General features: G+C 62.6%; 1 non-coding gene across 1 annotated transcript; it reads left to right on the plus strand.

The window, feature by feature from the left end:
- The first annotated feature begins 4,707 nt into the window (after positions 1 to 4,707).
- On the plus strand, positions 4,708 to 4,826 carry LOC131871633 (5S ribosomal RNA). The gene has a single exon (XR_009369846.1). It is a non-coding gene; the product is annotated as a 5S ribosomal RNA (ribosomal RNA).
- The last annotated feature ends 3,149 nt before the right edge of the window (positions 4,827 to 7,975 follow it).

Raw genomic sequence — 7,975 nt, forward strand, 5'->3', positions numbered from 1 at the left:
TCGAAGCACTCCCGGGTGCCCACCGGCGTTGCGCACCGTGGTGGGCAGCGAGGTGCGCACCTTTGATGCGCTGCCTTCACTAATTTCCAGAAAAAGGCAAAAAAAAATGAGATTTTAAAATTTCCGTTTTGAAAGATAGTGAAAAAAAAGGAACGCGGGTGCCATCTTGAGCCCGCCCTGGTGCGCAGCCCAGGCAAGGCATGCGCACCAAGGTGCCCACCCGAGGTGCACACCCGGGGCAAACCGGGCTCCGACTTCGTGCAGGCCGCACCTTGGAGCACACTTCGGAGCGCTCCTTGGTGCGCACCATGGTGCCCACCAGGGCGCGCAACCCAGCCAAGGTCTGCACACCAAGGTGCCCACCCCGGCGAAGGTGCACGCGAGGTGCGCACCCGGGGCAAACCGGGCTCCGACTTCGTGCACGCCATGGTGCCCACCGCGGCGAAGGTGCACGCGAGGTGCGCACCCGGGGCAAACCGGGCTCCGACTTCGTGCACGCCGCACCTTGGAGCACACTTCGGAGCGCTCCTTGGTGCGCACCATGGTGCCCACCAGGGCGCGCAACCCAGCCAAGGTGTGCGCACCAAGGTGCACGCGAGGTGCGCACCCGGGGCAAACCGGGGTCCGACTTCGTGCACGCCGCACCTTGGAGCACACATCGGAGCGCTCCCAGGTTCGCACCAGCGTTGCGCACCTTTGATGCGCTGCCTTCACTAATTTCAAGAAAAGGCAAAAAAAAACGAGATTTTAAAATTTCCGTTCTGAAAGATAGTGAAAAAAACGGAACGCGGGTGCCATCTTGAGCCCTTCCTGGTGCGCAGCCCAGGCAAGTTGTGCGCACCAAGGTGCCCACCCTGGCGGAGGTGCGCGCCCGGGGCAATCCGGGCTCCGACTTCGTGCACTGCATGGTGCCCACCAAGGCGCGCAACCCAGCCAAGGTGCCCACCGCAGCGAAGGTGCACGCGAGGTGCGCACCCGAGGTGCACACCCGGGGCAAACCGGGCTCCGACTTCGTGCACGCCGCACCTTGGAGCACACTTCAGAGCGCTCCTTGGTGCGCACCAGGGCGCGCAACCCAGCCGAGGTGCCCACCCCGGCGAAGGTGCACGCGAGGTGCGCACCCGGGGCAAACCGGGCTCCGACTTCGTGCACGCCATGGTGCCCACCGCGGCGAAGGTGCGCACCCGGGGCAAACCGGGCTCCGACTTCGTGCACGCCGCACCTTGGAGCACACTTCGGAGCGCTCCTTGGTGCGCACCATGGTGCCCACCAGGCCGCGCAACCCAGCCAAGGTGTGCGCACCAAGGTGCACGCGAGGTGCGCACCCGGGGCAAACCGGGGTCCGACTTCGTGCACGCCGCACCTTGGAGCACACATCGGGGCGCTCCCGGGTTCGCACCGGCGTTGCGCACCGTGGTGGGCACCTCGGAGCACACCAAGGTGGGCAGCGAGGTGCGCACCTTTGATGCGATGCCTTCACTAATTTCCATAAAAGGCAAAAAAAAAACGAGATTTTAAAATTTCCGTTTTGAAAGATAGTGAGAAAAAGGGAATGCTGGTGCCATCTTGAGCCCGCCCTGGTGCGCAGCCCAGCCAAGGTTTGCGCACCAAGGTGCCCACCCTGGCGAAGGTGCGCGCCCGGGCAATTAACCCAACTTCCAACTTCGCGCGCGCCAGGGTGGGAGCGCACCCAACAACCGGGCCTGGGAAGAGCCAATGCGAGAAACCCCACCAAACTCTCTGACAAAAAAAGAGGGGGCGCTCCAGTAACCCCGCTTCGGAGCGCACCCTGGGCAAACCCAGCCAAGGTGCCCACCCCGGCCAAGGTGCAGGCGAGGTGCGCACCCGGGGCAAACCGGGCTCCGACAACGTGCACGCCGCACCTTGGAGCACACTTCGTAGCGCTCCCGGGTGCGCACCTCAGAGCACACCAAGGTGGGCAGCGAGGTGCGCACCTTTGATGCGCTGCCTTCACTAATTTCCAGAAAAGGCAAAAAAAAAAGGAGATTTTAAAATTTCCGTTTTGAAAGATAGTGAAAAAAACGGAACGCGCGTGCCATCTTGAGCCCGCCCTGGTGCGCAGCCCAGGTAAGGTGCCACCCTGGCAAAGGTGCGCACCCGGGCAATTAACCCTACTTCCGACTTCGTGCGCGCCAGGGTGGCAACCGGGCCTCGGAAGAGCCAATGCGAGAAACCCCACCAAACGCTCCGACAAAAAAAGAGGCGGCGCTCCAATAACCCCGCTTCGGAGCGCAGCCGGGGCAAACCAAGCCAAGGTGCCCACCCCGACGAAGGTGCACGCGAGGTGCGCACCCGGGGCAAACCGGGCTCCGACAACGTGCACGCAGCACCTTGGAGCACACTTCGAAGCACTCCCGGGTGCCCACCGGCGTTGCGCACCGTGGTGGGCAGCGAGGTGCGCACCTTTGATGCGCTGCCTTCACTAATTTCCAGAAAAAGGCAAAAAAAAATGAGATTTTAAAATTTCCGTTTTGAAAGATAGTGAAAAAAAAGGAACGCGGGTGCCATCTTGAGCCCGCCCTGGTGCGCAGCCCAGGCAAGGCATGCGCACCAAGGTGCCCACCCGAGGTGCACACCCGGGGCAAACCGGGCTCCGACTTCGTGCAGGCCGCACCTTGGAGCACACTTCGGAGCGCTCCTTGGTGCGCACCATGGTGCCCACCAGGGCGCACCCGAGGCAAACCGGGCTCCGACTTCGTGCACGCCGCACCTTGGAGCACACATCGGAGCGCTCCCAGGTTCGCACCAGCGTTGCGCACCTTTGATGCGCTGCCTTCACTAATTTCCAGAAAAGGCAAAAAAAAACGATATTTTAAAATTTCCGTTCTGAAAGATAGTGAAAAAAACGGAACGCGGGTGCCATCTTGAGCCCTTCCTGATGCGCAGCCCAGGCAAGTTGTGCGCACCAAGGTGCCCACCCTGGCGGAGGTGCGCGCCCGGGGCAAACCGGGCTCCGACTTCGTGCACTGCATGGTGCCCACCAAGGCGCGCAACCCAGCCAAGGTGCCCACCGCAGCGAAGGTGCACGCGAGGTGCGCACCCGAGGTGCACACCCGGGGCAAACCGGGCTCCGACTTCGTGCACGCCGCACCTTGGAGCACACTTCAGAGCGCTCCTTGGTACGCACCAGGGCGCGCAACCCAGCCAAGGTGCTCACCCCGGCGAAGGTGCACGCGAGGTGCGCACCCGGGGCAAACCGGGCTCGGACTTCGTGCACGCCGCACCTTGGAGCACACATCGGAGCGCTCCCGGGTTCGCACCAGCATTGCGCACCTTTGATGCGCTGCCTTCACTAATTTCCAGAAAAGGCAAAAAAAAGAAAAAAATGAGATTTTAAAATTTCCGTTTTGAAAGATAGTGAAAAAAACGGAACGCGGGTGCCATCTTGAGCCCGCCCTGGTGTGCAGCCCAGGCAAGTTGTGCGCACCAAGGCACCCACCCTGGCCAAGGTGGGTCACGGGGTGGGTCCTAGGGTGGGTAACGGGGTGGGTACTAAGGTGCGTGCCAAGGTGGGTCATAGGGTGGGTGCCAAGGTGGGCACCAGGGTGGGTGTGCACCAACCCTAGCCAGGGTAGGTCACGGGGTGGTTGTCGGGGTGGGCGTCAAGGAGCCAAGGTGGGTGGCAAGTAGCCAAGTTGCGTGCCAAGGTGGGTGTCGGGGTGGGTGCCAAGGATCCAAGGTGGGTGCCAAGGAACCAAGGTGGGTGTCTGGGTGGGTGCCGAGGTGGGAGCCAGGGTGGGTCCCAAGGTGAGTGCAAAGGTGGGTGCCAGGGTCAAGGTGAGTGCCAATGTGGGTTCCAAGGTGCCAGGGTCAGGGTGAGTGCCAATGTGGGTTCAAAGGTGCTAAGTTGGGTGCGAGGTTGGGTGCGAGGGTGGGTGGGTGCCAAGGTGTGCTAGGTGGAAGCCCGGGTGGGTCGGCATCCCATGGGTGTCGAGTTGGGTGCCTGATGGGTGCTTCTTGTCAAGTTTTAGTCGTCGGGACTCATTTCGAGCCTTAGAGGTCGTTTCTTGTCCGGTTGCCCTGTCTTCGACCTGGGAACCCAATTTTGGTCCTCGGGTCCCATTTTTTTTTGTCTCGCATCCCACTTTTGGCCTGTGGCCTTTTCGGGGTCGATTCTCGTTTTGGGCATCAGAGCATGTTTCTTCTCCTAAAACCCAATATTTGTTTATTAAGTCTCGGAACACATTTTTGTTCTCGTGGACCCATCATGGGTCTTGGAACGCATTTGTGGTCCTTGGGTCCCATTTTGCATCCCGAAACTTGTGTTTTGGTGCTTGATCCCTATTTTGGGTGCCCACCTTGCACCAAGTGCGCACCCGGGGCAAACCGAGCGCCTTGGTGCACCGGGGCAAGATCGAGCGTGCACCCGAGGCGCCCCGAACATGCACCAAGGTGCACTCGGCCCACATGTGAGCGCAGGTCGTTGCGCCCGAGGTGGTGTGTGGGCACCGCGTTGCAGACGGGACACTGCACGCACACGACGCCCCCTACAGGTGCACGCACGTAGGCCGGGCCGGGTGCACACCCGACGCCCTAGCAAGGTGCGCGCACCCGGGCAGGGCTCACACTTGGCGAACGGGGCGCACTTCGCGAGGGAGGGTGTGCACCTCGACGGGGGTGGGTGGCCGGGGTGGATTCGCACGTGGGTCGCGGTTTGCTAAGTACACACTGCGACAAGCTCATAACGGGTGCGATCATACCAGTGTTAGTGCACCGGATCCCATCAGAACTCCGCAGTTAAGCGCGCTTGGGCCGAAGTAGTACTGGGATGGGTGACCTCCCGGGAAGTCCCGGTGTTGCACCCTTTTTTAGTTTTTCGCCGGGCATCGCAATGCTATTTGAATAAACCTTTTGCCCGTTTGCGTTCTCGTCGGGGCCGGGCCGGGCCGGGGTGCGCTGCCCGCACTACCGCGCGCGCGGGGGCGACACCGAGCGCGCACCCGAGGCGCCCCGAGCACACAGGCCACGGTGCAACCCGGGCGTTGTGCGCGCACCCCGGTGCGCCCGAGGTGCTGCGCGCGCACCCAGGTGAAATCGGTGTGCACCTCGGCCAGTGCGCGCTCGGTCGAGTCGCGCACGTTGGCCAAGGTGCACGGTGATGTTTCTTACTCTAAGGTTCCGCACCAGACGCCCGGGACAGGTGAGCGAAGCTGGGCGGGGCCGGGTGCGCGGCCGGGGCAGGTGCACGCAGCTGGAGAGAGCTTTGGAGCACACTTCGGAGCGCACCAATGATGCGCTCCATTCAAAAGTTTCCTGAAAAGGCAAAAAAAGTTGAGATTATAGAATTTCCCACTTGAGAGATTGTAAAAAAAAAAAATTTAAAATGAAGGAAACGCGGGTGCCAAGGTGTGCGCAGCCCAGCCAAGGTGTGCGCACCAAGGCGCCCACCCTGGCGAAGGTGCACGCAAGGTGCGCACCCGAGGCAAACCGGACAATTAACCCAACTTTCGACTTCGCGCGCACCTTGGAGCGCACTTCGGAGCGCTCCTTGGTGCGCACCAATCTTGGGCACCTCGGAGTGCACCATGGCGCCCACCAAGGTGCGCACCCGGGGCAAACCGAGCTCCGACTTCGTGCGCACCTTGGAGCGCACGAAAGGTGCGCACCATGGCGCCCACCAAGGTGCGCAGCCCAGCCAAGGCGTGCGCATCAAGGTGCGCACCCTGGCGAAGGTGCGCACCCGGGGCAAACCGAGCTCCGACTTCGTGCGCACCTTGGAGCGCACAAAAGGTGCGCAACCCAGCCAAGGTGTGCGCACCCCGGTCAAACCGAGCTCCGAATCGTGCGCACCAGAGGTGCACGCCATCGTGCGCACCTTGGAGCACACTTCGGAGCCCTCCTTGGTGCGCGCCGATGTTGCGCACCTCGGAGCGCACCCGGGGAAAACAATGCAATTAACCCGACTTTCGACTTCGTGGGCACCTCGGAGCGCTCTCGGGTTCGCACCTCGGAGCACACCGAGGTGCGCACCTTTGATGCGCTGCCTTCACCAATTTCCAGAAAAGGCAAGAAAACATTGAGAAGGTGTGCGCACCGAGGTGCCCACCCTGGCGAAGGTGCACGCGAGGTGCGCACCCGGGGCAAACCGGGCTCCGACTTCGTGCACGCCGCACCTTGGAGCACACTTCGGAGCGCTCCTTGGTGCGCACCAGGGCGCGCAACCCAGCCGAGGTGCCCACCCCGGCGAAGGTGCACGCGAGGTGCGCACCCGGGGCAAACCGGGCTCCGACTTCGTGCACGCCATGGTGCCCACCGCGGCGAAGGTGCACGCGAGGTGCGCACCCGGGGCAAACCGGGCTCCGACTTCGTGCACGCCGCACCTTGGAGCACACTTCGGAGCGCTCCTTGGTGCGCACCATGGTGCCCACCAGGGCGCGCAACCCCGCCGAAGGTGCACGCGAGGTGCGCACCCGGGGCAAACCGGGCTCCGACTTCGTGCACGCCGCACCTTGGAGCACACTTCGGAGCGCTCCTTGGTGCGCACCATGGTGCCCACCAGGGCGCGCAACCCCGCCGAAGGTGCACGCGAGGTGCGCACCCGGGGCAAACCGGGCTCCGACTTCGTGCACGCCGCACCTTGGAGCACACTTCGGAGCGCTCCTTGGTGCGCACCAGGGCGCGCAACCCAGCCGAGGTGCCCACCCCGGCGAAGGTGCGTACCCGGGGCAAACCGGGCTCCGACTTCGTGCACGCCGCACCTTGGAGCACACTTCGGAGCGCTCCTTGGTGCGCACCATGGTGCCCACCAGGCCGCGCAACCCAGCCAAGGTGTGCGCACCAAGGTGCACGCGAGGTGCGCACCCGGGGCAAACCGGGGTCCGACTTCGTGCACGCCGCACCTTGGAGCACACATCGGGGCGCTCCCGGGTTCGCACCGGCGTTGCGCACCGTGGTGGGCACCTCGGAGCACACCAAGGTGGGCAGCGAGGTGCGCACCTTTGATGCGATGCCTTCACTAATTTCCATAAAAGGCAAAAAAAAAACGAGATTTTAAAATTTCCGTTTTGAAAGATAGTGAGAAAAAGGGAATGCTGGTGCCATCTTGAGCCCGCCCTGGTGCGCAGCCCAGCCAAGGTGTGCGCACCAAGGTGCCCACCCTGGCGAAGGTGCGCGCCCGGGCAATTAACCCAACTTCCAACTTCGCGCGCGCCAGGGTGGGAGCGCACCCAACAACCGGGCCTGGGAAGAGCCAATGCGAGAAACCCCACCAAACGCTCTGACAAAAAAAGAGGGGGCGCTCCAGTAACCCCGCTTCGGAGCGCACCCTGGGCAAACCCAGCCAAGGTGCCCACCCCGGCCAAGGTGCAGGCGAGGTGCGCACCCGGGGCAAACCGGGCTCCGACAACGTGCACGCCGCACCTTGGAGCACACTTCGTAGCGCTCCCGGGTGCGCACCTCAGAGCACACCAAGGTGGGCAGCGAGGTGCGCACCTTTGATGCGCTGCCTTCACTAATTTCCAGAAAAGGCAAAAAAAAAAGGAGATTTTAAAATTTCCGTTTTGAAAGATAGTGAAAAAAACGGAACGCGCGTGCCATCTTGAGCCCGCCCTGGTGCGCAGCCCAGGTAAGGTGCCCACCCTGGCAAAGGTGCGCACCCGGGCAATTAACCCTACTTCCGACTTCGTGCGCGCCAGGGTGGCAACCGGGCCTCGGAAGAGCCAATGCGAGAAACCCCACCAAACGCTCCGACAAAAAAAGAGGCGGCGCTCCAATAACCCCGCTTCGGAGCGCAGCCGGGGCAAACCCAGCCAAGGTGCCCACCCCGACGAAGGTGCACGCGAGGTGCGCACCCGGGGCAAACCGGGCTCCGACAACGTGCACGCAGCACCTTGGAGCACACTTCGAAGCACTCCCGGGTGCCCACCGGCGTTGCGCACCGTGGTGGGCAGCGAGGTGCGCACCTTTGATGCGCTGCCTTCACTAATTTCCAGAAAAAGGCAAAAAAAAATGAGAT

The sequence above is a fragment of the Cryptomeria japonica genome, unplaced genomic scaffold (assembly GCF_030272615.1).
Source record: "Cryptomeria japonica unplaced genomic scaffold, Sugi_1.0 HiC_scaffold_435, whole genome shotgun sequence".
NCBI lineage: Eukaryota > Viridiplantae > Streptophyta > Pinopsida > Cupressales > Cupressaceae > Cryptomeria > Cryptomeria japonica.